Source organism: Tiliqua scincoides, chromosome 2 (genome assembly GCF_035046505.1).
Source record: "Tiliqua scincoides isolate rTilSci1 chromosome 2, rTilSci1.hap2, whole genome shotgun sequence".
Taxonomy (NCBI): domain Eukaryota; kingdom Metazoa; phylum Chordata; class Lepidosauria; order Squamata; family Scincidae; genus Tiliqua; species Tiliqua scincoides.
The window spans coordinates 92977607-92992343 of NC_089822.1; the positions used below are offsets into that span (position 1 = coordinate 92977607).

The 14737-nt window shown below is 44.1% G+C and overlaps 1 pseudogene; it reads right to left on the reverse strand.

Moving 5' to 3' along the window:
- Positions 1-5771: 5771 nt before the first annotated feature.
- On the reverse strand, positions 5772-5890 carry LOC136642537 (5S ribosomal RNA; annotated as a pseudogene).
- Positions 5891-14737: the final 8847 nt, after the last annotated feature.

Here is a 14737-nt window from a genome sequence, read left to right on the forward strand (position 1 = left end):
AGGAAAACAGCATGGTATTCATGGGCATACAAATCAGGGAACTCTCACTATGCCTGGATACAGAAATTTTGTATTTCAGTAAAAAGAGCAAGATATTTTTTGTCTGCTCTTAGATATGTTCATGATGAATGGCCCAATCCTATTCAATTTTTTGGTGCTGGTGCTGTTGTGCTAGTGGGGTGTGCACTGCATCCTGTGGTGGAGGGGCAGTCACTGGGACCTTCTCAAGGTATAGAAACATGTTTTCCCTTACCATGGGGCTGCATTATGGCTACCCCATTACTGGAGAGTTGGATAGGATTGGGCCCTAAGGTTGCAGTCTTAAACACACTTTCCTGGAAGTAAATCCCACTGAACTTACTTTTGAGAAGACATGCAGATGCACTATAAGTTGCCAGTAAAACAGTGCACTTCACGAGCATTTGTTGTGGTTATTATCTTTTTCACATGTAACTATCACAATGTCATCATTCAATTACTTGCTCTTTTTTTATAATGGGAAGAGATGTGTGCCTTTAGCGCACATATCTAGTACACATAGGGCGCAATCCTAACCCCTTATGTTAGTGTTTTCCAGCACTGGCATAGCGGTGCCAATGGGATGTGTGCTGCATCCTGCAGTTGGGTGTCACTCATGGAGGCCTCCTCAAAGTCAGGGAATGTTTGTTCCCTTACCTCAGAGCTGCATTGCCCTTATGTCAGTGCTGGAAAGCACTGACATAAGGGGTTAGGATTGCACCCATAGTCATCTCATATATATATTCAAGAAGCTGTCTTATGTGGAGTGTTACCATTGGTCCATCTTCCTATATTGACTGGCAGTGGCTATCCAGGGTTTCAGACAGGGGTCTCTCCTAGCCCTTCCTGGATATGCCAGGGACTGAATCCAGAACCGCCGGCATGCAAAGGTTTTTCAACTGTGAAGAACAGTGTTCTTCAACTGTACCATAGCCTCATTCCTAGTACAAAATATTTCAATGTCTATTCTAGTTGCTCAGTGTGCTGATACCACCTGTGACCTCTGACAAGCTGGTCAGAGACAGAGGTACAGCACTTTTGAAGAATGGTTGCACAGGGTCTGAAACATGGTTAAGTGGGTGGTGGACTATCCCATTTCCTGAAATGGTGCCCCAATAAGTATATGTTGGCCTACTTAAGTATGGTCTGAACCTACTCAACTAGTTGAAAGTTAAATGGAACATGCTTCCAAGGAATTGTGCCTGAAAAATTACAAAGGAATTTGTTCTCTTTGAAAAGTGATAACAAAAAAGCACTGAGGGGATCTGATGTTATAACAGCAGCTAGTACATTATCTTCCCCTTGCCTTTGAGACACTTCATTAGATTCTTTTAGTTGTCCAAGGGAAACAACTGATTGTGCCTCCTGCAGTGTTAAGTGGATGGCGATTGGAGCCTGAGTTTGATTACAACAAAGAGCCAAATGGCACTCCCGAGAGCTGCACTTGGAGAAGAGGCAAACCACGCAAGCACATGCTAAAAGTGGCTGGTGTGCGTGGGTGTCTTGGAAAAGAGATGGAAACAGCATTGGCAGGCATCCATCTCCTGCACAATCTTTCTGGATAGGTTTGTAGTTGCATAGTTAGGGGTAGACATGGCATGTTGCACCTAGCTTTCCATCAGTGTCCAAGAAAGGGGGGGGGGAATTACCTAGAGTACACACAAGGAAACATGACTTTCATTATATCCAAAGTCTCTCTTTAACAAAGCCAGTTCTGTTTACAATCCATAATCAATTTCAGTCTAGCAAGGCACATAAGGATTCTGCTGAACTTTAATTAAGCATGCCTTATGCACAGAACATCCTCTGCTGTACAGATACATTTTCAAATCAAGTCTTTCTTAAAGGTCTTCACTCATTTTGGATGCTTGCACTGATTCAGCAATATGTCCCTGGTATGCGAGCTGCAGTGTGTGTGCATAGAGTTCTCTCACTCAGATTGGTGTTCATCTGGGGGGCACGTCTACACAGTGGCGTCACTAGGGTTCGCGTCACCTGGTGCGGGATGCCAGCGTGTCACCCCCATGCAGTGGGCGGGGCAACACCCCAGGTGGTGGGCGTGGTGATGTACCATCACTCTGCCCCCACTGGTTTTTTGGCTGTACCTTTTGATAGAACAAAGAACACATTCTGCATGAAATTATGCATTGATTGATATATAACAGGGGTGTCCAAAGTTTTTGGCAGGAAGGCCACATCATCTCTGACACTGTGTCGGGGTCCAGGGGGAAAAAAGAATTAATTTACATTTAAAATTTGAATAAATTTACATAAGTTTACATAAATGAATATATTAAAGATGAACTTGTATGAATGAATGAAGGTCTTGCAATAGTTCAAGGCCTTATAAAAGGCCTTGCACAAAGCAAGACTGGCCTTTCGTTTGCTGCCACTACTGCATCACAGATGTGAAACAGCAAGCAGTGGAGGGAGCTCTCATCCCACAGCTCATGGGAGAGGTCAAGAACTGTTACGGGCTTATAGAGAAATGTAAGGGCTTGTAGAGAAATGTAGGGTGAAATGTGGGGTGTGCAGAAAATGTAGGACAGGATGTAGGGCATCTAAGAAAAATGCAGAGCAAAATGTAGGATGCATAGAAAGAATGTAGGACGACAGGTGGGCGTGTGTGAGAATGTAGGGCGAATTGTAGGCCGCACTGAGATATGTTGGGCAAAATGTACGGCACATAGAAAAATGTAGTTCAAAATGTAGGGCACCCGGAATAACATTGGGTGAAATGTAGGACCCCCAGGGAACCCTGTACATAGTCCACAGAGATATGTGGGGCAAGATGAGGGCAATCGACTAAAAATGGAGGTCAGGCCTGAATAACAATGACCCTGGGGTCATCGAAAAAATAGGTTGAAATAATCTTGACCTCCTGAGGCACGTGTGGGACATGCAGGAGAAGTGCAGGACACCCAAGGAAACTGTAGAGCATCCATAGAGATACTTGGGAGAAGATGAGGGCGATTGAGGAGAAATGTAGAGCAGGGGTGTCAAACGCATTTCATACAGAGGGCCGAATAGCATGACGCCAGTTGAGGGTCGGAAGTGATGTCATTAGGCAGAAAGTGATGTCATTAAACAGTTCATGACCAAAAATAAGCACTTTTTCTCACTTGGGAACTCATTAGCTGCAAACGACAGAAGAGAAAATATACATACCTTGATCATATTCAAGTTTCACGTGGGCTGCCTTTCAGCAAGTAACACATCAGCATGGCTCAGCAGCTGAGAGCCTGAGGGCTGGAGGAAAAGCTTCTGCAGGCAGCATCTGGCCCCAGGGCCTTATGTTTGACACCCCTGCTGTAGAGCATCCACAGAGATACGTAGGACAAGATGAGGGCGATCGAGGACAAATGGAGGTCAGGCCTGAGAAATGATGTCATCATTTTTCAGGCTTGACCTCCATTTATCTCCCTCATCTTGTCCAATGTATCTCTGTATGTGTAGACGGTCTACACCTCAAATGAGAAAGAGGCTTGACATCAGTCATGGCTTTCCTTCCTAGAACTGAGAGAGAGAGAGGGGCTGTAAGTTGAAATGTTGTCAAGTTGCTGCTCACAAGCTTTGGCTGATCTTGAACCTCGTCAGAAAGCTAAACTGAATTGCCAGAGCTCTTTGATTGGGCCTGATGGCATTTTGCTTTAAATCTGGTTTTAATTTGTAGGGTAGACCTTTTAGTTTCTTCAAAATTTTCATCCTGCCTTCTTTGGAAGACTCAAGCAGTTTGCAAGGGAAAAATAAAACAATAGGCAATCGTAAATAATGGCTCACAAAAAGAATAACTAAAAAGAAATGCAAACAGCCAAATGCAAACTTTTAAAAAAGGTTAAGGAGAAGTCAGTGGCGATGATGTGAATTTATAATTGTGAGTCATATCCTAAAAGAGTCTCCCGCAGAGTGTTTGCAGCCTGCCTAAAAGGGATAGACAAGTCTCTCTTGGAAGACTGTTCCAGATTGTGGGTGCCATGACTAAAAAGGTGCTGTGTCAGGTACCCACCTAAAAACAGCTGACAAGTTGGAATGGAGTGGAATGGACAAGTTGGAAGGCTGACATTGTTGTTGCTGTTGCAAGATCAGTATAATGTGACCTGATCTACCACCTCCAGTCAAAACTATATCACAGTCACATTTTCAACTGATTGAAGCCTCTAGGCTGTCTTTAAGTTCAGCCCTACATAACAATCATTACAATAGCCTATCTATCCTGAAGGAAGCTAGAGCATGAATGACTGAGACCAAGGTGAGTTTATCCAAGAAAGGATGCAGCTGATATTGCGTAAAAAGAGAAGGTTATGTTTAATCTGCTTTTCCACTATTCCCATGAGTGTGTTCATCTTCTGTTCTTTACATATTCACAATAATTTGCACAAACACAGCACAAAAACAGATAAAAGGGAGCATGTAACGCATGTGCCTTGGAAGCCAGTATGAAGTTGAGTATGATACACACTATCCATCAGCAAGTGTGTCTCACACAGCTGCTTTTCAAACTGTATAACAGAAAATGTTGGTGCGGATAAAGAAATTTGGAATTATTGCCATACTATATGTATAAATGAATATGCTATATGAAAATCTATATAGCAAATGTACAGATAGCAAGGGAAGAGTGTATAACGGGGGGAAAAAAATCACAAAATGCAAAAAAGGTTAAGGAAGTCAGTGAGCCAAAATAATCAATGAACAAGAACCACCATCATATTTAAGCAATTAAGTAAGAACCAGCAGCATATCTAAGTGGAAGCTCAAATTATTTCTGCGACAACTGATGCGTACAAGGGTAAGTGCTAATAGTGTATGTGAGACACCCAGGGAGTTTTCCAGAGGCAAATGAGGACAGGGTTCCTGTACTTTCAACAGTTGTGTAGGAGAGGGAAATTCAACAGCTGCATCCTTCCACATCCGTACATGACAAGCCACAAGAGTGCCAAAATTCACTCTTCTGCACAGTTATTCAACCCTAGCAAAATGTATGTTTCAAAGACTGTGGGGTGGGCTGCTTGCCTCTCTTCTGCACACACACTTGATTTCTGCATGGAATCCCTATCAGTGAGGCCAGGTCACCCAGTGGGAAGGTAGGTTTTGCCCTAAACCCAGTAGTGCCCTGGAATGCAGTGCTTTACGTATCCCCACTGGAGTTGAGTGGCAACCATTTGCTTATATGGGCGAAAGTATAGAGTTCAATAAGAGACACTATTAGAGTAGAGAGTAAGCCTACTCCCTAGAGACCTCTCCATTGAGAACCAAGCCTGCTCCAATCTACAGAGCCCCATCTCTTGGTTACACTAGAGTGTGGCAGAATATTGGAAACTCATGTTTATACATATAGGAATCCTGTCCCCCTTTGCGTCTAGTTACCCTTGGCCAGATGTTCAGTTCCAAACCCTGGTGCAATGAGGGAGAAGTCAAATTCTCTCAAGGTACTTTTGCTCTACTCTCCCAAATTCCTCCCATCTTTAGCAATAGCTTCGTCTCCCTGATGCCAAGTAAGCCTGGTCACACCATCAGATCCCAGACACACTTCTTTCTCAGGGGGATTGTGTCAGAGAGACAAAGTTCAGAGCTGTGGAATTTGTTCAGTAAGCACAGCAACAGTCATCTTCCTTTGCACCCACCATGGTAGACCTGGCTTTCATAATTTATGTAATAAATCACCCCTTTGAAATATCTAGGGCAAAGATCTTCAAAAGATCTGAAGCAAAAATATTGGTTGGCAACCTTCAGTCTCGAAAGATTATGGTATAAGCCTACAGCACCCGGTATTCCTAGGTGGTCTCCCATCCAAGTAGTAACCAGGCCTGACCCTGCTTAGCTTCCAAGATCAGATGAGATTGGGCATGTGCAGGGTGCTTGTGCTGAAGCAAAAATAAAAATAAAAATAAATGGTTGAATGTATGCATTCAGTTTGAGAAATCAGGCTGGAGTCCAACAGTAGTTTTGGTAGGAGTTGAAGGTGACATGATAAATCACCTCCTGGGGCATTCATCAAAAGGCCCCATGCAGGAGGGCATCAACCATAAGGTCTTGGGGCTTACCAAGCCATTGAAGATCTCTATTTTGGGACCATCATTCTCCACAAAAGAGAATCAAGTAGCTCCACAAATCCGTTCCTAGTGGCCCAATCGGAGTCTTCCATTTCAAATGGCAGCTTTCAGTGGTTAGTGGGTTAGTATTTCTTACACTGAGGAGGTGAGGCAGGCAGGCCATGAAGTAGGAACTTGACTGCACTTCCTCTTCTAAAGTTTTTAAAAGAGGATTAAAAATTCATGCTTCTCCCCTTGAATGTACTCCAGGCAGTGAAAGACTTGCAGAGACCTTGGAAAACTGATACTCACTATTGAGGTAAAATTGATATTTTTGGTATGTGCCTTTGGGCCCTGACAGGTGGAACATCTGGGCCTCCAACCTTTCTGAATTTGAAATCCTTGATGTTTGCTCATCTGTCATCTCCTTGTCCACTCTGGTCAAACTGACTTTCCAGGTTTTTAAGCACTACCTCTGTCAAACCTGTGATCAGACACCACAGGAGTATGAATGTGAGCAGCATGGAGAATAATGACTGCATCATATCGCCTTCAGCTCTCTGAAAAAGCTATTTGTCTTTCACCCAAAAGAGAAAACGTTTACAACCATTACAATCAAACTAGGTTTCTGCTGGATATTTCACCACCATCATCCATTCGGTTTTTCATCAAAAAGTAGTTCACAAAGTGGTTTACATAGCTAAATAAATACATAAATACTTATATTGATTTTCAGGAATTCACTCCTGGTTTTCACATGAGTTGTAGCATCCAGTCTTGAGTGCCATTTGTACCATCCAGAATGTGACAAAGGAAACCAGGCACACTAATTTTGCAACACACTCAACCCTCCAGGGTGTTCTTCTGTGCAAGCCACATTGAAACAAATGGGAGGTGCTCAAAGCCACATATCTATGCTTGTTCAACTCCCATTCATTTTAGTGGGACCGAACACAAGAACTTAATGGAGGATTGTCAGGAGCTCATGGCAAGACTGTGACCAAGCTAAAAAAACCAACTACTTTTATAGGGCTGGTGGTGTCAGATCAAATTGTGACCTGAAACTACACATTTCCAACTACCTACAAAAGCACGATTTTACCTTCAGAGGATGGAAATGCTCATATTTCCTGACACATCTCTCTCCAAAAACATGAGCATATTCAGAAACTGAAAATTCAGTATACATTAGCAAGTACTGTTTTGACTCTAATCGAGTCCTGGAGTTTGTCAGACTGTATATTACAGTATAATGTATGGAAGGGAAATAAATTATAGCTTAGGAGAAAAAACAAGGATTTATATTCAAATCGCAATGAAAATATCCATTGGTATTTTGATCCAGCCTGGACAGTTTGAAAAATAACTTGTTTTGTTCCCCATGACTCCAAAATGAACAATTTCATTGAATAATAGCTGTTCATTTCAGATGCTGCCAGGTTTCTTAATAGTAAGCTGGCTATTTTTTTTAAGTTCATAGCACTGCAGAACATTATCCAGGGCATGTAAATGTTATATATCTTGTTTTGCACATAAGAGGGTGCTCTTTTCCCTTAATCAGACCTGGTTCAAAACGAATGTACTGTATACTAGTCAGCAATGGAGTTAAGAAGCATGTAGTGGATGGGGGTTTTCTTTCAGCAGGGCTCCTTTATAAGGCCCATGAGCAATGTGGAATAGTAAGAAAAAGTACATGATCTGGGCCTCCGCTGAGTGTGCACACTGTCCTTTAGATGGCAGTTAGGAAGCTGGAGTTTTCCTATTCCCAATCCGCCATAAGCTCTGCTGTTTGGGCTGCGGAGGATGCTGCTGCAGTGAGCTTACTCTTTAAGTGATGGGAACAATGGTGATGGGAAAATCCAGGCCCTATGATATAAAGGGGATACTCAGAGACAATGTAGACCAAAAGAAGGGCTGTTTTGTGGGAACGGCAACATTCCCATTAGCAGCCTCTGAATCCACCTGCAGCTCATTTTCCCCCTTCCGCTCTGAAAGTCAGAGCCTGGAATCCGGACACTGCATCAGCCATCAGGGGCCAGAGAGATTCTAATATGCACGCCCCATGCATTTCCAATATATTGCATCCTGGATTATAATTGTTTTAAGCCACTTTGGGAACCAAGTTTGGCTGAAAAGCAAGCAATGATTAAAAATACATAAAAATAATAAAACAACTACATGACGCATTGCAGCTTTTGCTTTCACCCTCTCTACCTTATTTGTTTGTTCTCCAGTCAACTGATTGACTCTGTGAACTTAGTTCAGGTGAAGCTCAAGGTCTGCTTTTGTAAACAGTCTTATCAGCTTCCGGTCCTAGAAAGGTTATACGGAGGCCCTTTCCAAGCTGATCCACAAAAAGCAGGTCCATGAACAGGGCAAAAAAAAGTATAACAAAAGGAAGACATGTTTAGAACACTGTCCAGGAGAGAACTCACCTGGTCCAAATGCTAGGCTATATAGCCTCCAAGGAGAGCTTTCTGCAGCCTCTGATCCCGTTGTAGGTCTAGGCCAGGGGTGCCCAAACCCCGGCCCGGGGGCCACTTGCGGCCCTCAAGGCCTCTCAATGCGGCCCTCAGGGAGCCCTCAGTCTCCAATGAGCCTCTGGCCCTCCGGAGATTTGTTAAAGCCCGCACTGGCCCAACGCAACTGCTCTCAGCGTGAGGGTGACCGTTTGACCTCTCGTGTGAGCTGTGGATGAGAGTTCCCTCCACTGCTTGCTCTTTCACATCTGTGATGCAGCAGTGGCAGCAAAGGAAAGGCCAGCCTTGCTTTGTGCAAGACCTTTTATAGGCATTGAGCTATTGCAAGACCTTAATTCATTCATATAAGTTCATCTTTAATATATTCATTTATGTTAACGTATGTAAATTTATTCAAATTAAAAATTTAAATTAATTCTTTTTTCCTCTGGCCCCCAACACAGTGTCAGAGAGCTGGTGTGGCCCTCCTGCCAAAAACTTTGGACACCCCTGGTCTAGGCCAACTGTGCCGGCCTTGTCCAACTCTGAATGGGGTGGTATTGGCCAGTGCAGTGTAAAGCATGCTGGGGCACTACCCAGCCAGCATAGCTGCTGAGGGTGCCAACTGTGCTGCGACTCCTGGTGTCAGGCTGGTATAGGCCCAAGGAGACTCATTGCGATTCAGGAGGCTTATGGAGGGGTAAAGGAAAATATTTCCTGATCCAATTTTGGTGTAGCTGCATGCCATGTTGGGGGAAAGGATAAAACTGGGTTCTAAAGAGAGCACTGTGAGTTCAAATGTTGCATCTGTTTGAGAGATGGATTACCCCTGCCCTCATGCTGCTTTGGTTTCAACAAAAATGGGACTATATATACAGGTGTGCGCCACTTAACAACGGGGGATACATTCTCTTATCCCTGCTGTTACGCGATTAGGCCATTAAGTGAACATTCAGCCCAATCTCATGCCTTTGTTGTGTAAACAGACACTCCCTGCTAGACACTAGCTGGCTGCACAGGCTACTGGAGATAGATTGCCTCTTCTTTGCATTAAGAGCCTCTCTGTGGTGTAAACAGACACTCCGCTGAAGGCTATGGGAGACATGATTGCCTCATTAAGAGCATCTTTATTGTGCTTTGACCACAGTCATATATGCGGTCCATTGTTAAGTGAGCCATTGTTAAGTGGCACACACCTGTACATAAATAAAACACATGCATATACTCACACAGTGCTGTATTATTGTTAAAAACTATTAAGCTTTTATTGCGATTTCCCTCCTAACAAAGAAATTCCAACTTTTGAGGAGGAAGAAGCACACACGAAGGAGAAAAAGCTAGTAAGGTAAAGAGTTCCCATCATGTCTCCATCTGCTAGTGCCTTTTAAAGTGGCACTGTATCCTTTCTCTGTGAGGCAGGCCTGATCAAAGCTGGGATGCTGCCTGAAACAGCCTCCTAAAACAAAATAGCTTGTGCATGCCCCCCCTCCTGCTACCACAAACTCCATCAAGTCCCCACTAAGTCCCCACTATTATTCCACCAGTGGTGTTGCAGGAAGCGGCTCAGAGTGCTGATTGAAATGGCTCTGCCAGCTGTGGGCCAGCGGGCAGCTACTTCAGCTACTTCAAGTGAGCTTTTCAGTCAGATTCTTCAGTAGGCTGGCTCTGCCCAAAGGGCCAGCTTTTGGACAATTGCGGCCTAAGTTGTGACATTGGGCCCCGCTCTCTGGAGAGGCCCACACTGGGATGGCAGGTGGATCTCCCACTGCTGCAGCCAGCATCTCGGCCTGGGAGGGCAGCATGGCAAGTGGAATATGGGCTTCTTTGCCCTCCTCTGGGACTGTTTAGCTTGAGATTGGCTTCCAGAAAGTAGCTGGTGGTGACATTATGCCACTGCCAACTATTTCCGGGTGCCATGTTTTGCACACAAGCACACAAGCATCTGGCTCACTACGGCTGCAGTTGCTGCGGCTGCCTGTTGAATGAGGGGCCCCATGTAATCGCCCCACATGGGCCCCCAGTGATCCTCACCACAGCCATGCCTGCCCAGAAACACCAAATACTTCGTGAGGAGGAGGAGAAGCCAAAGGGACACAACACATACGTTCTTTATTTTAGAGTCCTGTTAACATGTATAAAAAAATACTATACGCCACCTTAGGCACCTCCTGATGGGGAAGGGAAATATGGGCTATAAATAGTTTAAAGTAAATAAATAACAACACATCTCAGCTACCAAAATAAAATCTCTGAAATCCTTTCATGGTGGATAACCTGCATCAAGTTACAAAAGAGATCTGCCATCCTGTTCCTCAGGCATTTGTGTCATTTTGGATTCTTACAAACAATGCAATCAATGACTCCTCCAGCTCCAGGCAGGCTTGCAACAGCAGCAGCTTGTAGTTAACTCATGCTTGGGGTCTGATCTTTGCAGAGCTTGAAGCCTCTCAGAAAGACACTGAATGGGGTCTTTATGCAAGTCAAACACAGAGCCGTTTTATTACTTGTCAGGGTCATTGCCTTGTGAGTAAGCAGAGAGGTTTGCAAGAGTCACTGTTTTCATTTATCTGCTTTCTTCCAGGACAGCACCAGGATTATGTAGACAAGGCCTGCAAAGGCAGATTAGTTATCTCTACCCCATCTCAAATTTTGCAGGCCACAGATTTTGATGAAGGCTTTTTGTAAAGTTTAGCCCTATATGTAGGGTTTAATTTAGGCCTGTGCAACTTGGTTCTGTTGCCCTATCCAGCTCTTGCACCTTAAGGTGTGGGTTGATGTGCAGAAATCAGCAGTGAAGCATGGAAATAATGGACGTTGTCACCTGCTGATATCTACACATCAAGCTGCTGTAAAAGGCAGAGCTACAGTGGAATAGTTGGTTTGTGGGGATTGAAAGAGGGGACAGCAGTGGTGGCTAGGCAAGGGAATCCAGAAACATATACTAGAAGTTTTTGGATGTATTCCAAGGGGGTAGTTTTTCACAGCAGTGGCCACTTTAAAATTTTGCTTACAATGACACTTCATCTTGGGGTGCGTGGACAAAAAAAATGTTGCTGTTAGGAGACCACTGAGTCCTGGAGCTAGGGCTGGCCTAAGACTTTCTGGCAACCAAGGAAGCATAAGAACATAAGAACAAATGCTGCCCCCTTACTTGGTGATGTGCCAACTTTTGCTCCTCTCACACTCTGGGTTGGAAGAAGACAAAGGGGATAGAGGCAAGAGTGTGTGAGGAAGAGGAAACTGGTAGGCTACAGCATCAGGATGCTTAGCCGGGTTTAGGTTAGCAGTGTTAAACTTGTTTCATGCAGCAGACTGAATAGCATTCCTGGCGCTTGCTGGGGGCTAGAACTGATTGCATTAAGTAGGAACTCACCAGGCATGAGCAGTTTTTTTTCCTCTCCTAGGAACTCATTAGCTGCAAATGACAGAAGATACGTACGTCTTGATAATGTTTTCAAGATAGAAGAGCTCAAACATCATGTGTTCCACCCTTTCAGCAGCACCGCTTCTGCTGAGGCATCACTTGACAGCTCAGCAGCTAAGAGCAGCTGACAATGATACAGGGAGAGCCCAATGATCACATGGGCCACAGATCTTTTGTGGGTCATATCCAACCCACAGGTCTTACTTTTGACACCTCTGGTCTAGCTCATCATTCTCTTTTCCCCTACACTTTCTCTTCTGCTCTATCTCCCTTTTTGAATCTGGGTAGTGGGAGGAACAGATGTGGATACAAGTAGATGGTCAGAGGTGAGTGCCTCCCTGCCAATTTGCTTCCTGAAGCAACTGCCTCACAGCCCAGTCCTGAGCTGCCTGTTGCACCGGGACTGCTGTGGCACCGAAACAGCTGCCGCGGCATCCTATGCACAACAGGGCAGCCACTGGCGGGGACATTTGTCCCCTTCCCCAGGGTAAAGGAAGTAGACCTGCAATGGGGCTACTCAATTCTGCTGCAGCCCTTGGATTGCCGCAGAATCAAAAGCATCTGTGTTGTGCTCGTGGCCCAACACGGAGGCTCTGGCTACAGTGGAGCGGAGCTCTGCCGGTCCCACCTCCCTCCCACCCCGCTCCCTCCCACAGGTGAGCCTCACCCCTCCCTGCCCTCCCCCTGCCTCCCCCCACCCTGGAATGCCTCTTTGCCTCCCCCCCATCCACTTCTCCACCACCCCACAGTCTGCGTGACTTTTGAGCGGTGGAGCACCAGTGATCCAACGACACTGGGCTCACTTGACAGCAAGTTTGCGACACTGACCGCCTGCAGAAAGTCAGCAGTACGAGCTCAGGATTGGGCTCTTTGTTGGCCTCATGGATGGGCCAGCCCTGCCTAATGTTCCTGGGAAAGCAAGAGTTTCACTTTAAAAAAACAAAACAAATAGGAACAGTGACAATGAAGATGAATGGAATTAATAACAAAACAACATTAGAACTAATGTAAAATGAAAGAAATCAAAATTTTGAAAATGAAAATACTTTTTTTCCCTTTGCAGACACTTAGCATTGATCATTATTGGAGATTCCTTCTTGTATGTTGCCATGCGGTTGCTTATTTGCTTACCCTATTTTATTTTTCTTGGAAAGAACAACTGTGGCTGACAGAGTAAGCAGAATCTGTTCCCATAGCTCAAATGATTTGTTTAATAAATACACGCAGACCAAAGGGAGTGGGAGTTGGCTAGTTCAGAGCCTGTTGGCAAGTGAAGCTGCTTTGTCCATGTGTAAGCCAAATCTCAGCAGGAATGAAAAGTTTTGGATCAGATTTAAAAAACAAAACAAAACAACCCCAACCCCACTGCCTCAATCAGCCAATATCCTCTTCACTCTTGCACCTTATGTAGCCTGGCAAAGAAGTGGAGCAATAGCATCATTCCAAGGAACCATGTGAGCCATAAGCTCGATCCACAGAGAAGGGGAACAGCCAATGAGAGAAGAGATCTGGCCAACACACCCACCACCCACCCCTGGAATGAGAAAAGGCTCACAGCCGCCTGTCTCTTTGCATTGCATGCTTTTAAAAAAATGGCTGACAAGACAACCAGATGCACTTGGCGGGTGGTACTGGCTCTGCAGCTTTATTAACTAAACCATCCTCAGACTGTTTTAAATCCAAATACGGGATTTTCCTGGAATCAGGCTTTTATTGTCTTAAAAATCTATGTTCTTGCATATAGAAAACAGAAGATACTTTCTACTGTTAAGTAAAAGAGAAGAAAGCTAAAAATGCCCCCCCTGCCCAAACCACTGGATTGAACAGATGTTGACTTTAAACATTTGAAAGAAGATTAGATGCAATCAAAAAAAAATTTTTTTTTAAACCCAGAGAGTTACCTGGAAGAAATTCAAAGAGATTATTTTCCATAAAAGATGCTTCTCAGCCACCAGGTAAAATGAACAACCTATCAGGCAAATACAATCAGAATAAGGACATCGTGTAAATCAACAGTCAAAGAGGAACAAGGATTCCCATCATGTTCCCTCCTCAATATTTATTTTCCTCTTTACTATTGCCCAAAAAATCTTCACCAACTCCCAACCCTTTTTTCAGGGTTTTTTCAGCCTGTTGTCTGTCTGTTTTGGTTTTTTGATAAAATTGAAAACCTTGTCTAATAGAACTAATAAAAGAAGATGAGAGAAGTAAAATCTTTGAAAGTTAGAACCCAAATTCTATCCTCATTGCAGACCATGGCTCAAAGTAATGAAATTCCTATTATTATTATTAGTAATAGTAGTAGTTTTTCTGAAGCCTCCTTAAACTCCTGTCACTTACAGGGATTCAGTTGTTGATGATGATGATCTTATTTATTATTATTAAGGATTTTAGGGCCAGCTTAGAACAAAAGGTGCTCCAGGCAAGGAGTGTCTTAGGAACTTTTCCATTTTATTTTCAGCTTTTGAAAACCTTATACTTTATTGTTTGTAGTTGGGGAGTTGGACTTAGTCTTGGAAGACTCAGGTTCAAATCCCTGCTCAGTCATGAAGCCTCCTGGGTGACCTTGGGCTAGTCATTCTCCCTCAGTCTCTCCTACCTCATAGGGTTATTGTGAGGACAAAAGGAGGGAAGGAATCATGTAATCCACTATGAGCTCTTTGGAGGAAGGGTGAAAAATAACATGTGAAAAATAAATAATCTGCATTTCTGATTTATCCCATGGTCAGCCCAGCCAAGCCACAATCGATGTGAGTGGGCAATCATCCCCTTCTCAGATTCCACCTTACCTGAAGTTTAAAGGG